The sequence below is a fragment of the Coregonus lavaretus genome, assembly GCF_964263955.1.
Source record: "Coregonus lavaretus genome assembly, contig: HAP1_SCAFFOLD_401, whole genome shotgun sequence".
In the NCBI taxonomy this organism is placed as follows: Eukaryota; Metazoa; Chordata; class Actinopteri; order Salmoniformes; family Salmonidae; genus Coregonus; species Coregonus lavaretus.
Genome location: NW_028164369.1, coordinates 341,765 through 356,087, shown reverse-complemented (window position 1 = coordinate 356,087; position 14,323 = coordinate 341,765).

The window sequence follows — 14,323 nt, the reverse complement described above, 5'->3', positions numbered from 1 at the left end:
ACACACTGCTGTTCACAAGGCCTGTACTTATTCATAGTATCAGATTAACACTCCGGTCTTTTCTTTGTCTTGTGTTATTGGTTGTCAATAAACAAAAAAGACATAAGTAATTACTCACGTCTTCCTGATAATCCATTATCCAAGATGGAGAGTCATGAATAATGATCATGTAAAACAGAATGCATTAGTTATTATTGTTCATTGAATTTCTGTCTCATTACATGATTTAATGAAATATCATACATCATATTGGAATGACTGTTCATCACATTCATTACTAATGTACATCTAGGGAAAGGGATGTAATCAGTGCTACTATGTCAGCAGCCTTAGAATGTCTGAATGCTTCATAATAGGACATCAAGCTGAATTCAAGCTGTTCCATTTTAATTTTGGTGTGTGAATTGTTGAGCCCTATGGCAGATATATTGTGGGAGGGCTATGGTATGTAAATTCAGGATAATTTGATTAACATCTATACATCATAATCCAACCTACCTTGAGAACATTTGGAGAGAGTATTGATAAATGTAAAGAAACTGAATTAATTTGGAGCCTTGAAGAGACACTGCTGTTCACAAGGCCTGTACTTCTTTATAGGATCAGATTAACACTCTGGTCTGTTCTTTGTCTTGTCTTATTGGTTGTCAATAAACAAAAAAGACAAATAAGTAATTACTCACCCGTAGCTGATCAACCATTGGTCAAGATGGAGATTCATGAATAATGATCATGTAAAACAGAATGCATGAGTTAATATTGTTCATTGAATTTCTGTCTCATTACATAACTTCATGAAATATCATACATCATATTGGAATGACTGTTCATCACATTCATTACTAATGTACATCTAGGGAAAGGGATGTAATCAGTGCTACTATGTGAGCAGTCTGAGAATTACTGAATGCTTCATACTGTGACATCAAGCTGAATTCAAGCTGTTCCATTTTACTTTTGGTGTGCGAATTGTTGAGCTCTATGGCAGATATATTGTGGGAGGGCTATGGTATGTAAATTCAGGATAATTTGAAGAACATCTATACATCATAATCCAACCTACCTTGAGAACATTTGGGGAGAGTAATGATAAATCTAAAGAAACTGATTTAATTTGTAGCCTTGAAGACACACTGCTGTTCACAAGGCCTGTACTTATTCATAGTATCAGATTAACACTCTGGTCTGTTCTTTGTCTTGTCTTATTGGTTGTCAATAAACAAAAAAGACAAATAAGTAATTACTCACCCAAAGCTGATCAACCATTGTTCAAGATGGAGAGTCATAAATAATGATCATGTAAAACAGAATGCATGAGTTAATATTGTTCATTGAATTTCTGTCTCATTACATAACTTCATGAAATATCATACATCATATTGGAATGACTGTTCATCACATTCATTACTAATGTACATCTAGGGAAAGGGATGTAATCAGTGCTACTATGTCAGCAGCCTTAGAACGTCTGAATGCTTCATACTGTGACATCAAGCTTAATTCAAGCTGTTCCATTTTACTTTTGGTGTGCGAATTGTTGAGCTCTATGGCAGATATATTGTGGGAGGGCTATGGTATGTAAATTCAGGATAATTTGAAGAACATCTATACATCATAATCCAACCTACCTTGAGAACATTTGGAGAGAGTATTGATAAATGTAAAGAAACTGAATTAATTTGGAGCCTTGAAGACACACTGCTGTCCACAAGGCCTGTACTTCTTTATAGGACCAGATTAACACTCTGGTCTGTTCTTTGTCTTGTCTTATTAGTTGTCAATAAACAAAAAAGACAAATAAGTAATTACTCACACATTGCTGATCAACCATTGTTCAAGATGGAGATTCATGAATAATGATCATGTAAAACAGAATGCATGAGTTAATATTGTTCATTGAATTTCTGTCTCATTACATAACTTCATGAAATATCATACATCATATTGGAATGACTGTTCATCACATTCATTACTAATGTACATCTAGGGAAATGGATGTAATCAGTGCTACTATGTGAGCAGTCTGAGAAAGTCTATATGCTTCATACTATGACATCAAGCTGAATTCAAGCTGTTCCATTTTAATTTTGGTGTGTGAATTGTTGAGCTCTATGGCAGATATATTGTGGGAGGGCTATGGTATGTAAATTCAGGATAATTTGAAGAACATCTATACATCATAATCCAACCTACCTTGAGAACATTTGGAGAGAGTATTGATAAATGTAAAGAAACTGAATTAATTTGGAGCCTTGAAGAGACACTGCTGTTCACAAGGCCTGTACTTCTTTATAGGATCAGATTAACACTCTGGTCTGTTCTTTGTCTTGTCTTATTGGTTGTCAATAAACAAAAAAGACAAATAAGTAATGACTCACCCGTAGCTGATCAACCATTGGTCAAGATGGAGATTCATGAATAATGATCATGTAAAACAGAATGCATGAGTTAATATTGTTCATTGAATTTCTGTCTCATTACATAACTTCATGAAATATCATACATCATATTGGAATGACTGTTCATCACATTCATTACTAATGTACATCTAGGGAAAGGGATGTAATCAGTGCTACTATGTGAGCAGTCTGAGAAAGTCTATATGCTTCATACTATGACATCAAGCTGAATTCAAGCTGTTCCATTTTAATTTTGGTGTGTGAATTGTTGAGCTCTATGGCAGATATATTGTGGGAGGGCTATGGTATGTAAATTCAGGATAATTTGAAGAACATCTATACATCATAATCCAACCTACCTTGAGAACATTTGGGGAGAGTAATGATAAATCTAAAGAAACTGATTTAATTTGTAGCCTTGAAGAAGACACACTGCTGTTCACAAGGCCTGTACTTATTCATAGTATCAGATTAACACTCCGGTCTTTTCTTTGTCTTGTGTTATTGGTTGTCAATAAACAAAAAAGACATAAGTAATTACTCACGTCTTCCTGACAATCCATTATCCAAGATGGAGAGTCATGAATAATGATCATGTAAAACAGAATGCATTAGTTATTATTGTTCATTGAATTTCTGTCTCATTACATGATTTAATGAAATATCATACATCATATTGGAATGACTGTTCATCACATTCATTACTAATGTACATCTAGGGAAAGGGATGTAATCAGTGCTACTATGTCAGCAGCCTTAGAATGTCTGAATGCTTCATAATAGGACATCAAGCTGAATTCAAGCTGTTCCATTTTAATTTTGGTGTGTGAATTGTTGAGCCCTATGGCAGATATATTGTGGGAGGGCTATGGTATGTAAATTCAGGATAATTTGATGAACATCTATACATCATAATCCAACCTACCTTGAGAACATTTGGAGAGAGTATTGATAAATGTAAAGAAACTGAATTAATTTGGAGCCTTGAAGACACACTGCTGTTCACAAGGCCTGTACTTCTTTATAGGATCAGATTAACACTCTGGTCTGTTCTTTGTCTTGTCTTATTGGTTGTCAATAAACAAAAAAGACAAATAAGTAATTACTCACCCGTAGCTGATCAACCATTGGTCAAGATGGAGATTCATGAATAATGATCATGTAAAACAGAATGCATGAGTTAATATTGTTCATTGAATTTCTGTCTCATTACATAACTTCATGAAATATCATACATCATATTGGAATGACTGTTCATCACATTCATTACTAATGTACATCTAGGGAAAGGGATGTAATCAGTGCTACTATGTGAGCAGTCTGAGAATTACTGAGCTTCATACTGTGACATCAAGCTGAATTCAAGCTGTTCCATTTTACTTTTGGTGTGCGAATTGTTGAGCTCTATGGCAGATATATTGTGGGAGGGCTATGGTATGTAAATTCAGGATAATTTGAAGAACATCTATACATCATAATCCAACCTACCTTGAGAACATTTGGGGAGAGTAATGATAAATCTAAAGAAACTGATTTAATTTGTAGCCTTGAAGACACACTGCTGTTCACAAGGCCTGTACTTATTCATAGTATCAGATTAACACTCTGGTCTGTTCTTTGTCTTGTCTTATTGGTTGTCAATAAACAAAAAAGACAAATAAGTAATTACTCACCCAAAGCTGATCAACCATTGTTCAAGATGGAGAGTCATAAATAATGATCATGTAAAACAGAATGCATGAGTTAATATTGTTCATTGAATTTCTGTCTCATTACATAACTTCATGAAATATCATACATCATATTGGAATGACTGTTCATCACATTCATTACTAATGTACATCTAGGGAAAGGGATGTAATCAGTGCTACTATGTCAGCAGCCTTAGAATGTCTGAATGCTTCATAATAGGACATCAAGCTGAAATCAAGCTGTTCCATTTTAATTTTGGTGTGTGAATTGTTGAGCCCTATGGCAGATATATTGTGGGAGGGCTATGGTATGTAAATTCAGGATAATTTGATGAACATCTATACATCATAATCCAACCTACCTTGAGAACATTTGGAGAGAGTATTGATAAATGTAAAGAAACTGAATTAATTTGGAGCCTTGAAGACACACTGCTGTTCACAAGGCCTGTACTTCTTTATAGGATCAGATTAACACTCTGGTCTGTTCTTTGTCTTGTCTTATTGGTTGTCAATAAACAAAAAAGACAAATAAGTAATTACTCACCCGTAGCTGATCAACCATTGTTCAAGATGGAGATTCATGAATAATGATCATGTAAAACAGAATGCATGAGTTAATATTGTTAATTGAATTTCTGTCTCATTACATAACTTCATGAAATATCATACATCATATTGGAATGACTGTTCATCACATTCATTACTAATGTACATCTAGGGAAAGGGATGTAATCAGTGCTAATATGTCAGCAGTCTTAGAATGTCTGAATGCTTCATACTGTGACATCAAGCTGAATTCAAGCTGTTCCATTTTACTTTTGGTGTATGAATTGTTGAGCTCTATGGCAGATATATTGTGGGAGGACTATGGTATGTAAATTCAGGATAATTTGATGAACATCTATACATCATAATCCAACCTACCTTGAGAACATTTGGGGAGAGTAATGATAAATCTAAAGAAACTGATTTAATTTGTAGCCTTGAAGACACACTGCTGTTCACAAGGCCTGTACTTATTCATAGTATCAGATTAACACTCTGGTCTGTTCTTTGTCTTGTGTTATTGGTTGTCAATAAACAAAAAAGACATAAGTAATTACTCACATCTTCCTGATAATCCATTATCCAAGATGGAGAGTCATGAATAATGATCATGTAAAACAGAATGCATTAGTTATTATTGTTCATAGAATTTCTGTCTCATTACATAATTTAATGAAATATCATACATCATATTGGAATGACTGTTCATCACATTCATTACTAATGTACATCTAGGGAAAGGGATGTAATCAGTGCTAATATGTCAGCAGCCTTAGAATGTCTGAATGCTTCATACTAGGACATCAAGCTGAATTCAAGCAGTTCCATTTTAATTGTGGTGTGTGAATTGTTGAGCTCTATGGCAGATATATTGTGGGAGGGCTATGTGAATTGATGAGCTCTATGGCAGATATATTGTTGGAGGGCTAAGGTATTTCTCCTGATCATCCATTATCCAAGATGGAGAGTAATGAATAATGATCATGTAAAACAGAATGCATGAGTTATTATTGTTCATTGAATTTCTGTCACATTACATTATTCAATCAAATACCATATATCGTATTGCAATGACTGTTCAACACATTCATTACTAATGTACATATAGGGAAAGGGATGTAATCAGTGCTACTATGTGAGCAGTCTTAGAATGTCTGAATGCTTCATACTAGTACATCAAACTGAATTAGAGCTGATACCGTGTTAATTTTGGAGTGTAAAATGTTGAGCTCTATGGCATATATTTTGTGGGAGGGCTATGGTATGTAAATTCAGGATAATTTGAAGAACATCTATATATCATAATCCAACCTACCTTGAGAACATTTGGAGAGAGTATTGATAAATGTAAAGAAACTTAATTTGTAGCCTTGAAGAAGACACACTGCTATTTACAAGGCCTGCACTTCTTTATAGTATCAGATTAACACTCTGGTCTGTTCTTTGTCTTGTGTTATTGGTTGTCAATAAACAAAAAAGACAAATAAGTAATTACACACGCATAGCTGATCATCCATTATCCAAGATGGAGAGTAATGAATAATGTGTTATTATCATTACCTTCAAATCACAATCTGTCACATTATCCAATCAAATACCATAGTGATTTGATATACATCAGGGGGGTATGGGTGTTCATCACATTCATTACTAATGACAATCAAAGGACGTGACCAGTAATATTGGAATGCTTCAAATGATTTAGGACATCAAGCTCAAAACTCAGAGTGATTGAAATATGCATTCTAACTAGTTGATATTCAGAATTCATCTAGTCTATTCATCTGTAACTCCTACTATGAACTCCTTCCTACATGAGAAAGTAGAAGTGTTCTGTACAGGGAAAGAGACTGGTTGTTATTGTTGTTGTTTAGGTGTTTAGAAACATTACTGGAGTTATAGAACACTTACCTCTGACCCTTAAACACACTGAATCCTCCTCCTTCTGTTCTCCATGGATGACCTGACATATGTAGACTCCATCATCTGACTCCCTTATGTCTCTCAGCCTCAGAGACACGTTGCCTCTCTCCAGCTCCTGGGTGATCAGACTCACTCTGCCCTCATAGCCACTCCTCTCTGTCACCTGGCCATTCTTATACATGTAAATACACTCTGTCTCTTTAAACCACCTGATCGTTGTGGCAACAGCACTGGTCTCAGGTGAGAGGTGACAGGGGAGTGTGACGTCTTCACCAACCTTAGAAAATACATGGTCTTCTGAGGTGAGTTTAAACTGAGCTGTTCAGAAAGAGAGAACAATTCTCATTTAATGCCAAGTCACCAACAGTAACCTACATCCAGCTATTTGCTGCACACCCCAACCCTGTTATTTGCATATGTTAGTCCTGTGACATCTGACCTGTATTCACTAATCATTTCATAGATAAACTCATAGTAAAGTGGTATAGTCCCGTGTAGCTCAGTTGGTAGAGCATGGCGCTTGCAACGCCAGGGTTGTGGGTTCGATTCCCACAGGGACCAGTATGAAAATGTATGCACTCACTAACTGTAAGTCGCTCTGGATAAGAGTGTCTGCTAAATGACTAAAATGTAAAAATGTAATAACACGTGTGCCCCAGCCCCATTCACTTTTTTTTCCTACAGCAAATGTTGTTGGCAGAAAGGATTTGAATGGGCAATAGACGTCCATCCAGACCCATTACCTGTATGAGCCTTGTGTATCCCTACACCCTATGACTCATATAAACCAGGTAAATCCATGGGCATACTCATATAAAACAGTCTACCCCAGTGCCCAAGCCTCAACATTCATACAAACCAAGTCTACCATTGTTCAAGAGTCACTAAACAAACCTATTAACATTAAATATCAGTTAAATTATTATACTAATTCAGTTTATGGGTATATACATAGCCAATTCCCCCTGAAATAACAAAATATTATGTTTTACAGTAAAATCACTGATTTAAACAGTAAAAATCACTGATTTAAACATCAGTAAAGGCTAATGGATAATGGTAAAATTACTCAGCTACAACTCCTCATGTTCCTAACACATTTCATCCAGTGACAAACATTTACACATAAAGAGAAATAAAACCACAAACACATTTCATTTTCAATAGTTGGTGTAGTACTGTTGTCCCCGATATGTGAAAGAAAAGTTAACAATTATTTACAGCATGGTGACTTACTATGTACTCTGGATTCTGCCATTTTCCCTGCAACAAAAAGAGAAAACATTTATATTTATCATTAACATCATCTATTCATCAAATTCTCTATTTTTCTCAATCACACAGATACAAACATCACTTCCTTTTTCTCTAGTGCTCGTTGTTTTAAAACAGGAGTGTTGTGTCTAGTTTGGAAAGTGAAATATACTGAGATCTCCTCTTACCTTTACTGGTCTTCACGTCCTCCACTTCAGATTAAAAACAGTTTATTTACATCCATAACCATACTCTAATATTCCCTATATATGCATATCTACTCGTTTTTACAGAACAACCTGCACCTCTGGCCTATACTGAGATAGAGCTTTCACTTTCACCTTTGCACAGGTACTTGAGAGTAAACTCCTCCCCCCCTTGCCTCTTTGCTTGTTAGATAACCCAGACACAAAGTAAAAAGTGTCTATAGGCCTATCGTAAAATGTCATGAAAACAAAAATGTACATTTCTGGTTTAATTTAAGTTTAAGGTTAGGCATAAGGTTAGCCGTGTGGTTTAGGGTTAGGTTTAAAATCCGATTTTAAGAATTTAAATTGTGGTTCCGTGTAGCTCAGTTGGAAGAGCATGGCGCTTGCAACGCCAGGGTTGTGGTTTCGATTCACACGAGGGACCAGTGGCGACCCGTCATTCAGGGCAGGTGGGGCATGCATGTTTTTTTTGTGCCATTAATAGGTGTCACATATCAGTTTGCAAACAATGTAAAATATATATATATATAATTGAGTTAATAAAGCCGCATACAAACATGGTCTCTTTCTCATTTTCTTGAGTAAGGCAGCTCCAAAATGCAGGTGTTTCAGCCTAGCTCAGTACTTTCTGTGGTGGTAGGGCAAGCCAGCAGAAATTATGAGCATTGCGCCATGATTGGCTCAGTGTTCTGTAACTCATGGGGACACTACGTCACAGGCCAACTCTTAATCCTTAGTAATGGTAGACATCAAACATTTAAATCCTTTGGGTCCTGCCATAGAGTTACATTAGAAGAGCCCTTCCAAGAAGGCTCAAGGTCATTGGCCACAGATAAAATGAAGTGAAATCACGTTATATCTACAGTAGCTTTGATTGGACTGATCATGTCAACATCTTACTTTCAAAGTCTTAGCTAGCAGTCATCATCATGAATGAAGTCGACAATCTACTGGCAAATCCTTTTTAATCCTTGTCATATGAAGAGAAATGATAGATAAAACGTATCGGTACTCATCGGCCATTGGACATAAAGATTACACAAGTTGGATATTGAAAATTCAACAATAAGGAATCAGTGGCTAACTGCAAGCATCGCAAAGCAACCACTAGCATGCTATTCAATGTGGTGGCTGTGTGGTTTTATCCCGAGTTCCCACCATAAATCCAGAGAATGACAGACTTTGATGACAACATTTGCCCACAAAGGACTGCCGCGCCACCTTCCTGTTTAAGTGAGTCCAAAAATGTATTGTATGCTGCTGCATTAATGATGGAATATGCAAGCGATATATGTTAGTAGACCATGTGCCTCACCCTAATAATTTGGTCTATTTTCACCAACGCGGTATTGTAAACACATCGTTCGTGGCCGGTGTGTGCTTGTTTGCAGACTTTTATTTGTACAGCTTTGACAGTGCTACTGATAGTAGTGGTGGCGCTTGGCTTCCACGTGCAAATTCAGCACACACAACATTCTATACGTGACAAATTAAAAGCGTATTTAACGCGTCAAATAGTGTTATTTGACGTGTATCTTTTTTGATACGCAAAGACCCAAACGTTGTTCAATGTGCCTCACGCTAATAATTTGGTCTATTTGCACATGTAGTCTATAACCTCTTTTAGAGAAATGTCATCATCGAATATTGTAAGAGCTTTCATTGTCTGCTTATATGCCCCTTGATTTATCCTACGGTTCTGACTTGGTGTACAGGGAGTACACTGTAAGAACGGCCCATGTTCTGATTTCTGTCTCTGTACATTTCAAAAGTGCTGAACAAATAGTTATATTGACTACGTCCGTCGTCGCTCGCTCATTAATGTCTTAATCGAAATTACGGATTGACTCTTATCCGCTTGTCGTCCCCTTATGCCATAGTTTGTACATCTCAATTGTCAGTAGAAACCACATTTGTTGAAGCAAGTCAGCCATATCAGCTATGTTTTTTTTAAAGGCAGTAAATGAGGCTGAATGAACTGTTTCGCTGCCAGACAAGGCTCCGCTGATAGCCAGGTGTAGCAGTGGTAAGGTGTTGGGACTCTGCTGTTGGGACAGCTTTATGTAGGCCCTAACAGTTTGTGGGCACCGTTTGTCACCGTTATAGTGCAATGAATGTATTGTTTAGTGTTGTGTAGTGGCTTTGCTGGCATGCATCCCACCGTTTTTTTTTTTGCCCACCAAGATTTACATGCTAAAATCGCCACAGCGAGGGACCATTGCTAAAAAAGTATGAAAATGAATGCACTCACTACTGTAAGTCGCTCTGGATAAGAGCGTCTGCTAAAATGTAAAAATGGGCAGGGTTTGTGACTTTGCTAACTAGTGACTACCATTACAGGGTTTATGCTATCATACAGCATGGTGCCGTCTTCTATGATCATATTTTAGTTAATCATCTCTAAGTTCTAAAACTATTTCAATTCAAATCAGAAGACAGATCCAGCCAGCAGATGGTAGTGATGTTCTTTAATTATAGTCATATTATCCTGAGCTGTAAAGATTTAACAGTGCGTATCAATATTAGCTTCTCTTATCTCTTTGGACGCATTCAAATGAGTAAATGAGTGAAATTGCTTCGATGTCAAATAGTCTCGATGCTTTTCCAAAGGCTGGGTGTAGTCTGACTGGGGGGTAGAGTTAGGGGGCTGGGAGTAAAGGCTGAGTTTGGGTTAGGGTGTGCAGGGGACAGGGCTGGGGGTATGGGAGGCTGGGGGGCAGAGTTAGGGGGCTGGGAGTAAAGGCTGAGTTTGGGTTGGGGTGTGCAGGGGACAGGGCTGGGGGTATGGGAGGCTGGGGGGCAGAGTTAAGGCGTCTGCATGCTTCCCAGCCGAAACAATTCGGATGAGTTCTTGCATATATTATAACAACATTTTGTGACTTTCTTTTTAAAAATACAATACAAAAAATGGGGCCAGAAACCATGTGGAGTCTGGTCTGTAGACCTCTCAATCTCCTCAACATTAAACAGCTTTTATGGACAGATTGGGTTTGAACCAGGGTCTCCTGTGGACCACAAGACTGTGTTAGCTTACACAAGTCTTCAGGTCTCAGACAAGGTGACTTATTACACGAGCTTGGTTCAGCGAACCACAAGGATCCATCTAAAGCTTTTAGGGAACTAGTACTAGGACTTGAGAAGACTCATTAGACCATAGGCCTACTAGTCAAATGCACATGAGCAGAGCAAAATGGGGCAGAGCGAAATTCAGTTGGTGGAACAGTAACTGAAAGAGGTTGGGAACCACTGGTATAGGAAATATAACGAAAATGAACGAAACTTTTAAGAGATCACATTTTTTATTTATAAATACTTTGTTACATTGACACACTTAGCTAGCTACCCACCTTGTTCTGTTAGCATGCGCACCTAGTACACCACCCACCTTTCTGTTAGCATGCGCACCTAGTACACCATCATGCTTTCGGGATACGTGTCTTTTCAGATTCCACTATGATTCTTTAGTTGAGGACACTACATCACAGCACTCCCTCTCTTGCTCCTCCTCATAAGTAAGTCACCTTGATTTTCTATATGAAAATATTTAGCAAACTCCAGGACAGTAGCTAAAGTAAAGGGCTATAGCAGCACACAAGTAGCCTACAATCGCATGCTGGGCCGGGCATGCCCTGAGCTGGTGAAGTGAAGTGAGCGCTACTGGAGCAGTACTGGAGAGAAATTGGAGCAGGCGAGAAGGCGAAACTCAGCGCTCCAGTCAAATTGGGCACACTCAGCTCCACTCACATACTCTGATTCACTTTGGACGGTAAGATGAAATGACTCAATATCTCTATCTGCCGGCCTTTGGGCTAGGATAAAATGCAGCAGGGAGGGAAATAGGAGGAGGAGGGGGGAATTCACAAATCACTAAGTTAGGGTTTCCCAAACTCAGTCCTGGGGACCCCAAGGGGTGCACTTTTTGGGTTTTGCCCTAGCACTACACAGCTGATTCAAATAATCAACTAATCATCAAGCTTTGATCATTTGAATCAGCTGTGTAGTGTTTGGGCAAAAATGCCCCCCTTGGGGTCCCGAGGACCGAGTTTGGGAAACTATGCACTAAGTCAAGCATGTCGCCACAGCTTGTGCAATAATGGATTTTAGCTTGAAGTCTTTGCTCAGATAAGTTCTTATGTGTGAAAAGTTAATCCAATGTGTGTAGCTTAGGCTATATTCCATAGCTACATTTCTCACATTACATTTACATAGATAGACCACAGCTCTGCTTTCTGTGGAATTTCAAGAACTCAATAACCACCCGAATACGTTTTAGCTCGTTCATCACACTTTTAGAAAACATCAACAGAAACGGGACGTGCAAACTCGCAGCAGCTGTCCCCTAAAGCCAAGGAAGAAGGATACAATGCTACACCTGAAATAGCCCTCTATTCTCACAAGAGACGCTTGTTTGACCAGCAGCTGTAAGAAGAAATAAACTTTGAGAGAGTTTTTCCACCGTGTCCATTATTACTTCGCCAGTGACGTGGTTCCATCCAGCTCGCGCCAAGTTTCAAGATGCGCTCATTTGCAACAGGTCGCTGTCAAACTCACCTCGTCTCACCGCTGGTCCCATTAGGTAACAACTCTGTCTAAATACATGTATCTGTCTTTACTGTTTTGAAATGTTACATTTATGGCAAAAACATATTATTATGGATTATTTAGTAGCCTTTTAGTGCTGGTAGCTTGTACAGATTTCAATGGAACAACAGTAATAAATCCAGTTCAGATAAATTGATAACTGCGCTCATTTGATATGTGTTTTAATTCCAAACCATACAGACTAATACCTAAAAATACCTATTCTAACTTTCTAACAATTTGAGGTTGTTGGAAATGACACAAAAAGGATGTTATATCTAGATATTCTCATTACATTGATCATTCAGCGGTGGCAGTACATGTCAAGTTAATTCCTACATATGCGTGGTGTATAGTGTTGACATCTCTCTCTGTCTTTGTTGTCTGTCTCTGAGTGCTGTTCCTTCCCCATGTCTCTCTCTGAGGCTGAGAGTAACGGGACTGTTCTTTCCCCATGTCTCTCTAAAGCTGAGAAGAATGGGACTGTTCTTTCCCCATGTCTCTCTGAGGCTGAGAGGAATGGGAGATGATGGTTGATGAACCAATTATACTGAACAAAAATATGAACGCAACATGCAACTATTTTAAAGATTTTAATGAATTACAGTTCATAGAAGGAAATCAGTCAATTGAAATACATTCATTAGGCCCTAATCTATGGATTTCACATGACTGTGAATAAAGATATGCATATGTTGGTCACAGATACCTTTAAAAAAGGTAGAGGCGTTATCAGAAAACCAGTCAGTATCTGGTGTGACCACCATTTGCTTCATGCAGCGTGACACATCTCCTTCACATAGGCTGTTGATTGTGGCCTGTGGAATGTTGTCCCACTCCTGTTCAATGCTGTGCGAAGTTGCTGGATATTGGTAAGAACTGGAACATGCTGTCGTGCACGTCGATCCAGAGCATCCAAAACATGCTCATTGGGTGACATGTCTGGTGAGTATGCAGGCCATGGAAGAACTGGGATATTTTCAGCTTCCAGGAATTATGTCCAGATCCTTGCGACATGGGGCCGTGCGTTATCATGCTAAAACATGAGGTGATGGCGGCGGATGAATGGCACGACAATGGGCCTCTGTGCATTCAAATTCCCATCAATAAATTGCAATTGAGTTCGTTGTCCGTAGCTTATGCCTGCCCATACCATAACCCCACCGTCACCTTGGGGCACTCTGTTCACAAAGTTGACATCAGCAAACCGCTCGCAAACACAACGCCATTAATGTGGTATGCGGATGTGAGGCCGGTTGGACGTATTGCCAAATTTTCTAAAACCACTCTCACCTCGGGGTGAAATATATCCGTTGTGCAACGAGCTTCTGACTGCTCTGCTTGTGATGCTGCACATTTAAGGAACCAACACTGCATTCAAACAGATACCCCACCCAGAAATAAATACAGAAATACCCCACCCAGAAATAAATACAGAAATACCCCACCCAGAAATAAATACAATAATACCCCACCCAAGCCTAAATATACCACCCAGCCCAGCCTTAGCCCACCAGTAACAGAGTATGTGTTCCGTTTGAGCCACGTACTGTACTGTACATTTTTCAATCGTTTTCTTTATTGATCTATTAACCACAGAAGCAGGTGAGATGACTGGTGAAACATCTGCAGACTTTAACATCATAACGTTCCTGTCTGTTAACATATCTGGACACACATGAACCTGACATACTGTATGTTCATTTTCCTACAGACA